This window comes from Ceratotherium simum, chromosome 20 (assembly GCF_057802395.1).
Source record: "Ceratotherium simum simum isolate JZ-2026a chromosome 20, ASM5780239v1, whole genome shotgun sequence".
NCBI lineage: Eukaryota > Metazoa > Chordata > Mammalia > Perissodactyla > Rhinocerotidae > Ceratotherium > Ceratotherium simum.
This window is the reverse complement of record NC_141919.1, coordinates 17,078,157-17,093,651: the sequence shown is the minus strand read 5'-3', so window position 1 is coordinate 17,093,651 and position 15,495 is coordinate 17,078,157.

Genomic DNA, 15,495 nt, shown 5'->3' with positions numbered 1-15,495 from the left:
AAAGATTTGTAGCAAAAAACCTATCTTGAAACTGAATTGTAAGTATATGATGTTAAAAGTGGTGAACTACAAAATGGTTTCAATATATCTTTAAAATAAAATGATAGTGTTTATTTAGTTATGTATAGAAGATATATAGATGAAAGATCTACAAACTGATTTAGTGGTTCAATTTTTCTTAGAATGGGAATATTCTTCATAGCATCTTCTGTATAATTTTACAAACATGGAATAATAGCATTATATTTGGATCAACAAAGTTAAAACACCAGCAAACTTCTTCATGACAATCATGCTCCACATAAAATAATTGGTCATGGCTATGAAGTGAAGAATTAAACAGATTTTTCTTTTTTTTTTTTTGCTGAGGAAGATGGGCCTTAAGCTAACATTTGTTGCCAATCTTCCTCTTTTTGCTGAGGAAGATTAGCCCTGAGCTAACATCTGTGTCCATCTTCCTCTATTTTGTATGTGGGACGGCACCACAGCATGGCTTGATGAGCAGTAAGCGGGTCCATGCCCAGAATCTAAACCCATGAACCCCGAGCCACTGAAGAGGAGCACGCCAACCTAACCACTACACTACCAGGCCGGCCCCCAAACAGACTTTTTAATGCACTGGAATCCTGTTCAGAGGTATAGGATGGCACAAGAGACAAAATTATACATTTCATGAATATAGCCTCATTGATGGATCAATGATTTAAAAATCGAAATCCTAAGACATAATTTTGTTTTAGCTTTACCTTTGGTGATGGACAGTAAAAAAAAAAAAAAATGTTTTTAGTTACTACTTTCGTCAGTATCTCATCTATAAAAATTTGATGACAAATTGTCAAAAAATGGCTTAATTGAAATCACTATTTCATTCTATTAATATCGGTTGTATGCAGAATCATTTGTGCTCATCCTTATGGGGACTTCTCAACTCTGGAGAAAAATGTACTCTCCATGAGAGTGTGAATTGTGCATGCATTTATGCTGCTTACTTACCTATAAGTTTCTTAGGGGCAGACATATTCAATATATGCAGTCTGGCATATGTTTGTTATGTTGTAAACAATCAAGAAAAATTGTTCATTCTTTTAGTAAGTGAATAAATGCCTATCATAGTGTTACAGAGAGGAAAATGCCTTTAAGGAAAATATGTTTCTGTGGAGGAATTTACTACAAGAATAATTCTGTCTTACCTTTGGAAAAAGGAAAGTGAAGGTCGTAAGAATGTTAAAAATGTTTAGAAATCATTTACTTTTTGTATAAAAAAAGATCAAACTCACCCTTATTCTTTTGTTTTAGTGAAAATACACTGAGCAAGATTAAGCAGTTGAACCAATACAAATCACATCCCCAGTTATAAAGAGTCAGCCTCAGTCATAAATAAGACAAATAGTAATGAAAATACTTCACCTTTTGTGAAGTAAGGAGAAATGGACCAGTGTTGAACAGATTCCTACTTACAGAAGAAAAGAAGAGGGATGATGGTCATGGGACAGACAAGAGGAAAGAATTAAAGACTAAAACTTGGTCTCTATCTGGTACCATAAGGGTACATATACTACTAATTCAGATGGTGCTTTAATGCCAGACTTGACCCCTCATCTTCCTTCATAAACAAGTCACTGACTTCAACAAACCAGGAATTGTCAGACTATTTTCTAAGAGGGGTTAATAATATCATGTTCATCACCAACCTCATCCAGGCCAAGGAAGAACATTCATTCTGTAGGTATCCTCTACCTTGCAGCAAAGGTTATAAATCGACATAGGCAGCTATTTCTAATTTTTTCCTCTCTGTGTTTCATGTTGCTAAGGCCTCTTCTTCAAGATCCTAGATGACAAGAGTATGCAAGTTGGTTTGACCAAATGGGTAGATTAGAGAACCAGGAATAGAACATGTCTGGACTTCAGTGGCAGATAACATACTAGGCCTCCCTATGAATCTAAGCAGACCCAAGTGACCACAGACTAATTCTTGGCCCCCCAAGACACAAGCCTGAGAACATATATTTCCCTTGAGCTACTCATTTAGAAAGGCTTCAGATGAACAGATTTCTTGAGTGTCATATGTGGCTTGCCTAAGGTCTCTTTGGGATATATTTTATGTTACTCAGGTCTTGCCTAGTCCTCCAGACTTTCTCTTGTACTGCTCCAGTCAATTTGGGGCCAGTGTGGATAATGCTGTTTCACAAAGACAGGTCCTCAACAGGCTCAATTAGGAATGCTCCTCACAAGAATGAGAGAAGTAAAAGTAAGTAATACGGGGCCAGCCCGGTGGCATAATGGTTAAGTTCATGTGCTCTGCTTCGGCGGCCCAGGGTTCGTGGTTTGGCATCCTGGGCACAGACGTACGCACTGCTCATCAAGCCATGCTGTGGTGGAGTCCCACATACAAAATAGAGGAAGATGGGCACAGATGTTAGCTCAGGGCCAATCTTCCTCACCAAAAAAAAAAAAAAAATGAAATGATACTCAGAAAACAAGTTTCAATAGTCCTATGATTGTCTCTTGCTGTTAGAACTGTATCTGTTTTTCTATAGACCTTCCAGGCTCCTTCCTTTCTGTATAACTCTTGCCTGTTGACTTTTCTGTCTGGCATTGTGACTACCTACTTTGCTCTTCCCTTCAACTTTTAACAATGTCCTAATTGCTGATTAATTTCATAGACTTTAATCCTCTAGTTTTCCCTTCTCTGGATTGTTTTTGATTTGCCTCTATGATCTCTAACTCATTACTACATTCACTGTCTTCCTCATTCAACCCTCTAAACACCCAAACCTCATGTAAGCAGGAATTAGTGAATATTGTCCAATATTAGATCAAACTGTTGTTTATAATCAATTATAAATCGCACCTGATATAAAATGCAAAACTGAAAAGTAATACTTGTTTAAGTCTTTACTTACTTCATCTTTTTATTTTCATGGTATCTTTTGGTGCTTAACCCCTTCTAAAGGAATTGTCTCATCAGAGAATGCTGATGCCAAGAGGCTATGTCCTCTAACACGTGATCCACACCCACTACATGGGTGCCTGAACCCAGAAGTAACCATTCCTAAGCTGGCTACTGGCTTGTGATGGGCTTTGGCTCAAGAGATATGGCCTCCAAACTGGTGGTGGTTTACTTTTCAATAGGTATGTAGAAATAAATAGATATGTAGATGTAGCTAACTCATGTTAATGATTGAGCATTAGAGAAAAAATTCACTAAATTCTTCTGCTGAAGTTTATGGAGCTCAAGTTCTGCCCCAGTTTCAGAGAGGCCCTTCCCCGCTGTTTAGATTTTCCAGAGATTCTGTACTCCCTATTATTCCACATGCATCCTTTTCCAAAATCCTCTTTTAATTGATCTGACCTGACTGGGCTTCTGCCTCTTGTAAGCAAATAAGCCTAAGTAAAACATTTCTGAAATGTGGATTATAGTGCATTGAAAATCTCACCATGAATTCATATGAAAAAGAACGTTTAACAACAATCCTGGTTGTCACAGCCATGAATAAGCACATTAGTGAAGTTCATGATAATAACTTGTTCTGGATTTTGTGACAGTATATCAAAAATATTATTTTATTAATTATACCAGTGTGCAATGGATCCTTAATTCCACCCTTAAACTCTCTAGTCTATGTGTAAGTTCCTTTTGATCTCTTTTTTATTTTTCAATCAGAAATATATATTGAATTGCTCTGATTGTAAATAGACCATCCGTGGTACCATATAAACAGCTGCATTTCCCTCACAAACCATGCTGAACAAGAAAAATCCAGAATCCAGACAGTATTCACTGTTGCCAGCATTTGTCTAGTACTAATCTTTCACTGGCTCTAAGCCTGTCACTTTCCAATGGTGACTCCTTGCTCTTTGGCCTCTGATGAAGATATCTGGCTTGTCCTATTTATTAGTGGCTGTATTCTTCAGTTTGATATCATATGTCACTTTCTTTTCTGGTCTAGTTCCCACTTGAATCTCAACTCTGGCATTTCCATAGTTTTAGTGTTATGTATAACTTGGAGCAAAAAACCCTCATTCTGGCAGTCATGGTACTGAAGCCCTACTCAGCCAAACTAGTGCCTGCTTCCCCCACCACTAGGGACATGTTACTGGTAATTTCCTACTTAGCGAACAAACTATGTAAAAAATGTCTAATGACAGAATGAGCAAACAAATTGTGGTACATTTTTAAAATAGGATACTACTAGGCAACAAAAATGAATAAATTATTGTAAATGAAACAACACAGATACATATTAAAAAGAATTTGTTGTACTAAACAGGCCAATGCAAATGATTCCATTTATATAAAAGTCTAGACCAGGTAAAACAAATCTATGGTCATAGAAATCAAGTTGTCTTTGGTATTGAGGGAGAAGGAGTGAATGGAATTGACTGAGCATGGCATGAGGGGACATTGAGGAATGAAGGAATGTTCTATATCTTGATAAGGGTGGGGGTTAGCTATGAATACATATTTGTCAAAATCCATAAAATAGTATATGTAAAATCAGTGCATTTTGTTGAATTTAAGTTGCTTCTCAATAATGCAAGGCCATATTGTAACAAGAAATCCATGTGAATAATCTTGCTGTTTTATTCACTTTTTAAAACAATATGTTTAGCATGTTTACCAAAAGAGGAAAGTGCCAGTCACTCCTAACTGCAACAAAATAAGAATATTTTACCAGATGTATCTTAGGAGATATATCTTTTATTTAAATTTTTGCAGTAATGTATATCTTAGGGTATATATTTAAAAAAAAGTCTCCATTCTTTTTTGGTGTGTGTGTGAGGAAGATCAGCCCTGAGCTAACATCCGCTGCCAATCCTCCTCTTTTTGCTAAGGAAGACTGGCCCTGGGCTAACATCCAAGCCCATCTTCCTCTACTTTATATGGGACGCCACCACAGCATGACTTGACAAGCGGTGCAACGGTCCGTGCCCAGGATCTGAACCCGCAAACCCCGGGCCGCCAAGGCGGAGCACATGAACTTAACCACTACGCCACCAGGCCAGCCCCCAAAAGTCTTTATTCTTAACTTTATATTATTGTGTATTTGTTATTAAATCATCAATTTTCTATTTATGAGACAATGGTTTATCCAGTCAATAAGCATACCATATCCTGCTAGATATTTCATTTGGAAATGTCTTTAAAGGCTTTTTTTTTTAAGAGGAGGAAGAATTCAATCTTAGAAGTTTTCATACTGAGAGATTTATTGAGACAGATCAGACTACAAAATAATGTTTTAATTTAGAACACTGAGACTTTTAAACCAGTCACTTCAAAGGAGACCCTTTCCTTGCTTCAAAGCAGTGTTAATAAGGGATGTATCAAAGCAGGTTGGGAGCAGCGATAGGCCTGTTTTCAAATGGCATCTTTAATTCCAGCATATGACTTACTTTAGCCATTGGAGGAATTACCACAGTACTAAGCTACAACTCAATAGGCACTTGCATTGGAGGTCTTAATCTATGCCTTTTTAAATAAAAAATAATAATGAATAATCATTTCTCCTTTCCCCTTTGCATGTAGTAAATCACTAACTATATATGGATGACTGATCATGGTGGGAAACAGTCACATGATATAACAATAAAAAATTGATATCATTGTAAGGCAAAAATAGCTTTTAAAACTGCTTTCTTGTTCTATAACAATTGAAAATGAGGCTGTATATTGCTCTCCAGAGTATTAAAGCATGACATCAGTCTTTAGGTTATTAGCAGCATATATCATTAGCTGTTGAGATGGTGATACTGGGATTGTACATGTCAGAATGAGATTGGCAATAGGAACTCATTGTTCTAACAGACTGAGTCCAGTATGACCTTGGGGCTTTTACAAGTGCAAGTAGAAAATGGCTTGACTGTGTTTATCCAAATCTTTTAGCCAATGGTTCCTTTCTGAGCATTTTTGTATTTAGGTGGAAAATCTTTTAATTTGAGCTGAATTATAGAGGGGAGGCAAGTGAATGTGAGGGCTGGGTCAGTGGAGGTGAATGCTCACCCTTGCCAGTGCTAAATGACCTCTGTATACAAAATCTCACAAAAACGACCAGTTGCTCTGGTCTTCCTTCTTCTATAAACACTCAGAGAGATTTGTTTACTCCAATTTTAGCACTTACCATGCTGTATTAGAATCATCTACTTTTTGAATTTTTCTCGGTTAGATTTTTATATTTTCTGAGGCCAGTGTCAGCCTCTCATTTTAATCCAATACCTCCAAGTTCTCTTCCTTTCTTGGCCTCACTTAAGGACTATACATGAGATTATGAAATATTCTAATAACTGTTCATTTAAATCAGCATTTATAAAAATGTGTTCCTTGGAGTTCCGTGTGCCTGGGGTGTCTTAGGCTGCCTTTGGGCATGTGGATGGGGATGCATCAGGTGGTCTGTGAATCAACAAAAGCTTAAAATCTTATCTTTCTCATATACAGAGTCTCCATGTGATATTTCAGCTAAGAAGCATTACCACTGATAAAAACATATGTTAAACCACTGCTGTAAATAATGTTAACAGATGTTCTTAAAGTTTTGGGGAACAGTAATTTAATTCTCCAAAATTATCATTTTTATCCCCTGTATTAGTTTCCTATGGCTGCTGTAACAAATTACTACAAACTTGGTATCTAAAACAATGTAAATTTATTTTCTTACAGTTCTAGAGACCAGAAATTCAAAGTTATTTTCCCTGGGCTAAAGTCAAGGTGACAGCAGGGTTGTTTCCTTCTGACAGGGCAGAATCCATTCCTTGTCTCTTCCAACTTCTGGTGGCTGTTGGCATTCCTTGGCTTGTAGACACATCACGCCAATTTCTGGTTGAAATTGAAGTGGTCACATTGCCTTCTCCTCTTCTGTGTGAAATATCACTCTTGTCTTCTTACAAGTGCACTTGTGACTATATTTCGGGTCCATCTGGATAATTCAGAATAATCTTTCTATTTTAAGATCCTTAACCTAATCACATTTGCAGAGTCCCTTTTGCTATATAAAGTAACATTCATAAATTCCAGGGATTAGGATGCAGATAACTTTGGTGGCCATTATTCAGCCTATCATCTCCCCCTAATTAATTTCCTTAAACACAGAGCAGAATATATTTAGGGAGTGGGAACGGGTTGCTAATGGTAGTGGCAGCAATGGTAAGAATAGCAGTAGTGATAATTGTAATAAAAATCGTGGAAGTTACTCCAATAGTAGCAATGGTATTAGTAATAAGAGCAGGTGTAGCTGCTGCCATTGTTGAGTGCCTACAATATGCCACACCCTTTACAAGCTCCCCAAACATGGATGTCACTTAATCTTCAGAATAGTCCTAGGTGAAAGGTCTTGCATTATTTTATTATTATCCCCCTTGTCCAGATGAGGAAACTGAAGCCGAAGTCATTAAACGGCTCTCACAAAAACACACTCCTAGGGGTTAGCAAAGCCTGAATTTAAATACAAAAAAATAGGATCTTGAAACCCTGGCCTCCTTCTGACACTCGTGGCATCAACAACAGCATGTATTCTAGGGTAATCGGGACCCTATCGTTTCTAACTGTGAAGGGAAATCTGACAGCTTTGACATATTCAAATGAAAACTTTTTGAGTAATTATTGTCTCCATGAACAAAATTAAAAACACGCAGGGGCCAGCCCCGCGGCCTAGTGGTTAAGTTCGGTGGGCTCTGCTCCAGCAGCCCGGGTGCAGCTGCACCACTCTTCAGTGGCCATGCTGTGGTGGCAACCCACAAACAAGATAGAGGAGGACTGGCACAGATGTTAGCTCAGGGTGAATCTTCCTTAGCAAAAAAAAGACTAACATGCAATAGGCCGTGAGGAAATATTTCCCTAAAATAAAGATTTAACATATTTTATATACAAAGAACTACAAATAACCATTAAAAATTGCTTTGTTTAAGACAGTGCACAGATATTGTCCAGCCAATCTCTAGAAGGTATTCTTCATGCATAACTGAAATTTTATACCCATTGATTAGCAACTCCTTTTTAACCCCTTCCCCCAACCCCTAACAACCACCATCCTACTTTCTATCTCTATGATTTGGCTACACTCAGTATCTCATATAAGTGGAATCATACAGTATTTGCCTTTTCACGACGAGCTTATTTCATTTAGCATAATATCTTCAATGTTCATCCATGTTGCAGCATGTATCAGAATTTCCTTCCTTTTCAAGGATGAATAATATTCCATTGCATGTGTATACCAATTTTGCTTATGCATTCATCTGTCAATGGACATTTAGGTTGCTTCCACATTTTAGCTATTGTGAATAATCCTGCGATGAACATGAGAGTACAAACATCTCTTTGAGATCCTGATCTCAATTCTTTTGGAGACATACACAGAAGTGATATTGCTAGACTGTACACTTAAAAATTTGTTAAGAGGGTAGATCTCACGTTAAATGCTCTTACTACAATAATAAGAATAATCAGAAGATAGTGGTCTGAGCACTTGCATCTATTTCTCCTTCGAAAATCTTATAGAAATTACTGAAAAAATACAAAAGGCAAATAAAACCAAAATTCTGCAAAACAACAAAGAGTGACTGTATCTGTCAGGCTTATGTCAAGAAATGGAAACCATATGAGATATTTAATAGATAACATAGGGAAATTGTTGTACAGGTGTTGGAAGGCAGAAAGAGCTAAAGGGATACTGAGCTGACGCAGATATTAGTAACCGCAGGAAGCAGTTAAAACACCTCGGGCTAAGACTATAGAAAGAAAGAAGAGGTAGACTGATCAAAACCTAGGAGATCAGAGAAGAAACAGCCCCAGCCCCCACATGCTCGCGCTTTGCAGATGAACATGGTTGAGCCAAAGCTCTGCTCACCAAGGGGGACGTGGCTAACCGCTGCCTGTACTCCTGAGGGAACAGGGAATTGCTGGGGTTGAGAGTGCCAGAGAGGTGGAAGTTAGAGCCTATAGCTGTCTGTTGTCCCTGCTGGAGGGAGAAAGCCCAGAGCTGAAAACAAAAAGCAAATTCCTTCTCCCTCCTCTGCCTCCCACTCTCCTTCCTTTGCTCCCCATTTGCAGAACCTCACCGGAAGCCAGCTGACTATAAAGTGTAGAAAATTTAGTTTCAGAGTCTCATCTCCAATATTAAAAAAAAAAAGAAGGTTATAAAGGCTAGTGTTGCAGCTGACAGACAATAGGTAAATAATTAACACAGTGACAAGAGTAGACAGGGAAATTTGAGGAAATTCTGGAAGATAGTATGATAAATTGATTTCAAAAATGGCCCCAATTTTTCAGTCTTCCTTTTATCTATAGCCCTTGCAATATGACCTTACCACTGCTGCCATCAGGATGTGAAGCCTGTTTCTTTACTTCTTTAATTTTTCCTTATCTTGTGATTTACTTTGACTGAAAGACTATGCTGGAAAGGACAGTGTGCTCATTTCAAATCTAAGTCTCAAAGGGTCTTGTGTGCTTCTGTTTTCCCTCTTAGAATACTGTGTCTTCCATGAGAATAATCCCAGAAACTCCTGCTGGAGGATGAGACTACATAGAGGAGAGACAAGTCATCCCCACCAAGGCCATGCTAGACCAGCCAGCTTCCAGGTTAATTGAAAACTTCTGTCTTAAACTCTATTGAAAAAAAGGAAGCTATGCCAAGGGGTCATCTTACATTCTTCTCTACGTTGGCCCCTTAGCCTGCCTGTCAGCTTCACGCTCATGCAATTTAAAGGGAAGTCTGTCTGCGGATGCCCTGCCCATTGCACATAGCCTGCAACTAATCCTCCCTTTTGAAGAAAAGAACCACACTACTGCAGAGGAAATCCATACCAGCTGAGTGTTAATTATCAACCTAGTCTTTCCATCAGATCTATGAAACAAGAACTTCAGATGACCAAAGATTCTAATAAGAGAATTTTATCTTCATAAAGTATACAACAGTTGTTATAAAAAGAAGAAATAATATCTAATATTAAAAATATAGGTATTGAGGGGCTGGCCTGGTTGCACAGCGGTTAAGTGCACGAGCTCCGCTTTGGCAGCCCAGTGTTCACAGGTTCGGATCCCAGGCACGCACCGACACACCGCTTGTCAAGCCATGCTGTGGTGGCGCCCCATATAAAGTAGAGGAAGATGGGCACAGATGTTAGCCCAGAGCCAGTCTTCCTCAGCAAAAAGAGGAGTATAGGCACAGATGGTAGCTCAGGGCTGATCTTCCTTACACACAAAATATATATATATATAGGTATTGAATCACAGATTCATTTGGAGGGTGGTAAAATAAATTGTTGGTCTAAAGATTAACATATGATCAAAAAGAAAAGTTGAAAAATCTATTCCTAAATTATGTTCAAAAGGAGATGTAAAGAAAACACAAGAAAAAAAGTAAAGACACATGGACATTAGATTTTGAACTTCAAGTTCTACCTAATAGGAGTTCAGGAGCTATTCAGAATAGTCACAATGGGAAAGAAGAAACAAACAAAACTTGATAGAATACTACTTCCTGAGTTTTAATTTTTAAATGGAAAATTTTGAAATGAAAAGGCCTGTTGAAGGTCAAGTAAGATAAATAAAGAAGTCTTACACTAAGACACAACCTTGTGCAATTCTAAAGTTGCAAGTATAAAACGAATATTCTGAAAGCTTCTAAAGAGAAACATATACATATGTGCACACGTGCACACAGGCAGGCATGCGCACACACACACACTCTCCACAAAGTGGTGCTCTTCATCCTAATGTTATACCCATGTTGAGGACTAGTAGACAGTCCTTTAAAAGTTCTGATCAAAAGAGATTTTGAACAAAGAGCCCTATATACACATCCACTTGTGTTGAGAAAAAATAAAAATCTTTTCCAACACTTAAGTCTTGAAATATTATTACCCGTACACTATTTCTGGAAAACAAAATCACTTGATGTATATCAACAAAATTTAAAAAAATAAAAAGATATTATGAGATAGGAGAAATAATTGTCTTCATACCTACCAGGATGGCTATAATTTATAAGATAAACAATAACAAGTATTAGTCAAGATGTAAAGAAATTGGTACCCTCATACATTGCTGGTGGAAATGTAAAACGGTGCAGCTGTTTGAAAAAAAGTTGGGCAGCTTCTCAAAAAGTTAAACACAGAGTTACCATGTGACTCAGCAAGTCAATTCCTAGGTATATACCCCCCAAAATTGAAAACACATGTTTACATAAAAATGTGTACACAAATGATCACAACAGCATTATTCATAATAGTCAAAAAAACAGAAATAACTTAAACATCAACAACAGGTGAATAGATAAATAAAAGTGTGGTATTTCCATACAATGGCATATTATTCAGCCACAACAAGAAATAAAGTACTGATACATGCTATAATATGATGAACTTTAAAAGCATGACACTCAGTGAAAGAAGCCAGACAGAAAGGCCACATATATGTATGATTCTACTTGAAAAATCCAAAACAGAAAATCCACAGAGACATAAAGTTGATTAGATTGGCAGATCAGTGTTTAATTAGCAGAATAGTGGTTTTTAGGGGCTGAGTGGGTGGAAATGTGGAGGGACTGCTAATGGATATGGGGTTACTTTTGGGGGTGATGAAATGTTCTGGAATTAGAGAGTGTCAATTGTCAAACAACCTTGAAAATATACTAAGAACCACTGGTTGTACACTTTAAAAGGATGGCATTGTGGTATGTGAACTATACATATCAATAAAAAATTGGAAAAAGGAAAACAAAAATGACTGCTGAATATTATCCAAACAAAGGGAAGAAGTCTTAAAAGGTATGAAAAGTTTCTTTATAAGCTCTTTAATCTTGAAAGATTTATATTTAAGGTGAAAAACTTTTCCCCACATCTTTTAATTATAAAATATTCAAATCTAAAGAATAGTTTCAAAAAACAGTTCAGAAATGAACACCCATATCCCCTTCACTTAGATTCAACAATTAATATATTTGATTTTGGATGAACCATTTGAAAGTAAGTTTAGATAGAAAATTGCATTGCCAAATGATTCTTTGAGCATCTCCTTATAAGTACATTCTTCTATTTAACCACAATACCCTTGTCACACCTAAAAAATCAGCAATAATTCCGTAATATCTAATATCAAGTCAATACCCATTTTCATAAATTTTCCCCCAAATTTCCTTCTTTCTTTCTTTTTTTTTTTTTTTTGGTGAGGAAGATTGGCCCTGAGCTAACATCTGTGCCCATCTTCCTCTATTTTGTATGTGGAATGCCACCACAGCATGGCTTGATGAGTGGTGTGTAGGTCCATGCCTAGGATCCAAACCCACGAACCCTGGGCCCCTGAAGTGGAGCGCACAAACTTAACCACTGTGCCACTGGGCAGGCCCCCCCAAATTTCTTTTATAAATGATTTAGTTTTGTTTGTTTTTGCCTATAAACAACAGACATTTATTTCTCACAGTTCTGGAGGCTGGAAGTTGGAGATCAGGGTGCCAGCATGGTCGAGTTCTGGTGAGAATCTTCTTCAGGGTAACAGATTACTGATTTCTCACTGTATCCTCACAGGGTAGAGAGCAGAGAGAGCTAAATGTTTTGTTCTTTAAATCCAGAATCCAAATCAAGATTCACACAATGGATGCATTCAATCATTATGTTCATTTAGTTCCTTTTAATCTAGAATAGCCTGCCTCCGTGTTTAGTGATATTGACTTTTTAAAGAATCCAAGCTAGTTTTCTTGTGGAATGTTCTGCACTTTGAATTTGTCGCACTGTTTCCGCTTCAATGTTTCTCTACCCCTGCATTTTCTGTAAACTGAAAGTTAGATCTAAAAATGTAATTAGATTCATATTAAACATATCATAAGAAACATATCATATTAAACATTTCTGGCAAGAATACTTTCCAGTTATATTGTATATTTCATGTGTGCCATAAAGGGTTGTCCCACCACCAGTGATGATAACATTTTTCACTTGGTTAAGATCTGTTGAGTGCCAGATCTCTCTATTGTAAAGATACATATTAGCACTTACAATCAATGAGTTATCTGTGGGTTGATACTTTGGCACAGTATAAATGTATTATTCCTACACAATCCTTCAGCCAATAGTTCGACCAGTGGTTGATGAGCCTTATCTGAATCAAATTCTTACATTGGGGATTGGAAAGGGGCATATTACCTTTATTTTATTTTTTCTTCTACATTCATTAGCTGTAATTCTTCTTTAAAAAATTTTCCTTCTCACCCAGGCCCCATATGCATTCTCTCTGCCTCTCGTTGAATACAATTATAAATTATGGATTTTTAAATATGTAGTAGGTTATAATCAGTGATCATCATATTTTTGATGCTTAAATTGTTGCAAACTGGCCAGTGGAGTCCCTTCGTGTCAATTTCTGTGCCCTTTCAACAGGGTCGCATTTGCTTTGGAGCACTTCCTTGTTTTCTGGCACAAGTATTTTGTACTCCACTTGTATTATCTGGGCCCCAGATGTTAAGGACCACACTTGAAAATATCAGTAAATCAAACAAAAATGGCTACAGCTTTTAAAATACATGCACCATATTTATTTTATGGTACTAAAAGCTCTTCTGCACAAAATTATTATAATTTCTTGAGTGTTGACTCTTTTATTTCTCTCAATACGTTGTTAACTAAATTCATTTTCATTCTATCGATAAAATTTCTCTCAAATACTTTGTTCATCTCTGGCCATAAGACCACAGCCTTAAGTGGCCCTTTAATCATCAATGTAGTATGTCTAAATTTTAACGCAACACAAATACATCAGTAGTGTGTTTCAAATATTTCTGTGCATAATAGCATAGAAACCATTTTCCATGTGACCCAGCACTAATACACATACACACACTCATGTGTATGTATCAAATGGTAACAGTCTCATTAAACAACACCTGTATTTTCTACATGTGACGTATTTTGATATTTTCTATGCTTTCCTACTATGTTCTATTTCATTTATACAAAGTGATTTTACAATCAACTAGTGATCACTGGCCCAGACTTTAAAATAAAACACCAGATTAGAGGATATAGGAGAACTAAATTTTTCCAGCAGGAGCCTGTAACTAAGACAGAGAGGAAACTGAAGAGGATTGTGGAGTCTGTAAATCAAGAGACGCAGCACTGGGAAAGGACTGACATGGAGCACAAGTTACAAGAGTGTATCAAAAATATATATATATGTGTATATATATATATATATACATATTCCTTTTGTTTTCTTTTCTTAATGTACTTGAAATGCCTTAGTTGATCTACATTAAAGTACTCAAGGTATTCTTGAATAAATGTTTATGATTTTCATACTGTCAAAGAATGTTACGCTTATTTGACAATTGTATCATCTCTGACAATTACAAACATTTCCTCTAGAAAGATGAGGGTCATGACTCCTTTCACAACTATCTCCAATATTGTGTTTAATTCCTTTTCATTTCTCAACAGGATTATGGAAATTACCTTCTAATAAGTCTCCCCATCTCTGTTCTTTGCCTCTAATCCCATGTCAAAATATCACTCACAATTGCCACCAACCAACACAATGCCACTTTAAGCTCCTTAAAAACCTCTGTAAAATTGCTACCAATTGCATAGAGGTGTGTATTGGTTTATTACTTTGGCTGTAGCAAATTACCACAAATTTAGTTGCTTAAAAAAACACAAACGTATTATTATTATTAGATTTTAAGGGAGAATCCATTCCATTGCCTTTTCCAGCTTTTAAAGGCTACCTGCCTTTCTTGGCTTATGGCCCCTTCCTCCATCTTGGGAACAGCAACATAGCATCTTCTAATCTCTCTTTCTCTGTATGTGTATATGTGTGTCTGTACCTTGTATATCTGACACTTAAGGACCCTTATGATTTCATCAGGCTCATCTGGATAATCCAGGATATTTCCATCTCAAGATCCTTAACTGAAGCCTATCTGAAAAGTCCCTTTCGCCAGGTAAGGTAATATATTCACAGGTTCTGGGGATTAGGATATAGACGTCTTTGGCGGGACATTACCTGTCGACAACAAGGAATAAGTAAAAATACTTTAGCATGCCAGATAAATCACTTCATTACCTATTTCTTCTTTTTCCTAACTCATCTGCTGCCTCTTCTCAGCCCTAGCCCAGTCACCCCAGGATTCAGTCAGCACATGGAACTACCGATTTTGTCAAATAACACATTATTTTCCAAGTCTTTGTATCTTTTAACATTCTCTTTCTTTTGCCTCTGAAATCCTCCCCCACTTCTCCATCTGCTGAACTCCAACTCAGTTTTTCAAGACCTAGCACAAATGGTATCTCTTTGGAAAATGATATACTCCCACGTGGAATTCTCAGTCACAAGTAAGTTGCTCCTTATCATACTGCTTTGTTTTAACTCTTTTGGAAAGTTTATAACATTGGATTACAATGTTTGTTTCCTGGTCTTTAGAAAATAAAATGTAAGATTCTCAAGAGACTGAGCTACTCATCCTTGTGTTCCAGGGTACCTCTGTCTGGCAAAAAGTAGACATGAAGTGAAAA